Below are 1,615 nucleotides of genomic sequence, written 5' to 3' on the forward strand. Positions count from 1 at the left end.
TCCCGAACACTCTGTTAACCCAGAACTGAAACCATTCCTAAAGCCCACTTTTCAAAGATTAGACAGGTCTATAAAACAAAAACTAACATGGGAGGAACGTGCTTCTTAGTTCATTCAGGTATATGAGACCATATGGGCCACTTCTGTCCAAAAGCAGTATGAGAAGGCAGGAAGGGACAAGAACTGGATGAATGGAACCAGGAAACCCAGGGTAATAAGGGGGAGAGTCCTGTCACATTGTGGGGATTGCAACCAATGTCACAAAATAATCTGTGTATAAATTTTTTAATGAGAAATTAACTTGAGCTGTAAACTTTGACCTAAAGCACACACGCACACACACACACACAAAGGGGCAAAAGACTTGAATAGACATTTCTCCAAAGAAGATACATGAATGGACCACAGGCATGTGAAAAGATGCTCAGTGTTGTCAGTCATTAGGAAGATGCAAATCAAAACCACAGTGAGATACCATTTCACCCCCACTAGGACGGCTATGATCAGGAAAACAGAAAACAGCAAGTATTGAAGGGATATGGAGAAATCAAGACCCTCATCCACTATTGGTAGGATTGTGAAATGGTGCAGCCGCCAAATTGAGAAACAATTTGGTGGTTCCTCAAAAAGTTAAACATAGAATTACCATCTGATCCAGCAATTCCACTCCTAGGTATATACCCAGAAGACCTGAAAGCAGGGACTCAAATGGATACATGATCACCAATGTCCATTGCAGCACGACCCACAACAGTCAAAAGGTGGAAAGAACCTAAGTCCATTCACAGATGAATGGATCAGCAAAACGTGTCAATATGCATACGATGGAATATGACTCTGCCATAAAGAGAAATGAAGTCCTGAGACATGCTACAACATGGATAAACCTTTAAACATTACGCTGAGTGTAATAAATCAGATACAACAAATATTGTATGATGTCACTTCTGTGAAGTACCTGGCACAGGCAAATGCACAGAGACCAAAGTTTATTAGTGGTTACCAGAGGTGGATAGCTTGGTAAAGTAGAGGGTCAGTGAAAAAGAGGAAGACCCGCGACAAGATGGACTGACACAGTGGCTACAACAATGAGCTCAAACATAGCAACGATTGTGAGGATGGCGGGGACTGGGCAGTGTTTCGTTCTATTGTACGTAGGGTCGTTATGAGTTGGAATCAACTCAACCGCACACAACAACAACAGGGCTGGGTGGGAGGGGAAGAGGGAGGGCACTGCCGAAGGGGCATTGAGTTTCTGTTCTGGGGTGATGGAAACGTTTTAGGAATAGATAGTGGTGATGGTTGCACAACATAGAGAATGTAATTAATGTCACAGAATCGTACACTTAAAAAGATTGAAATGGCAAATGTTTTGTTGTATATTTCTTTTACCACAAAAAGAAAGAAAGAGAGAGAGAAAGGAAGGAAAGAAGGGAGAGAGAGGAAGGAAGGGAGAGAGAGGAAAGAAAGAAGGGAGAGGAAGGAAGGGAGAGAGAGAAAGGAAGGAAGGGAGAGAAAGGAAGGAAGGAAGGGAGAGAGAGGAAGGAAGGAAGGGAGAGAGAAGAAGGAAGGAAGGGAGAGAGAGAAAGGAAGGAAGGGAGAGAGAGGAAGGAAG

This window comes from Trichechus manatus, unplaced genomic scaffold, assembly GCF_000243295.1.
Source record: "Trichechus manatus latirostris isolate Lorelei unplaced genomic scaffold, TriManLat1.0 scaffold00087, whole genome shotgun sequence".
Classification (NCBI taxonomy): domain Eukaryota; kingdom Metazoa; phylum Chordata; class Mammalia; order Sirenia; family Trichechidae; genus Trichechus; species Trichechus manatus.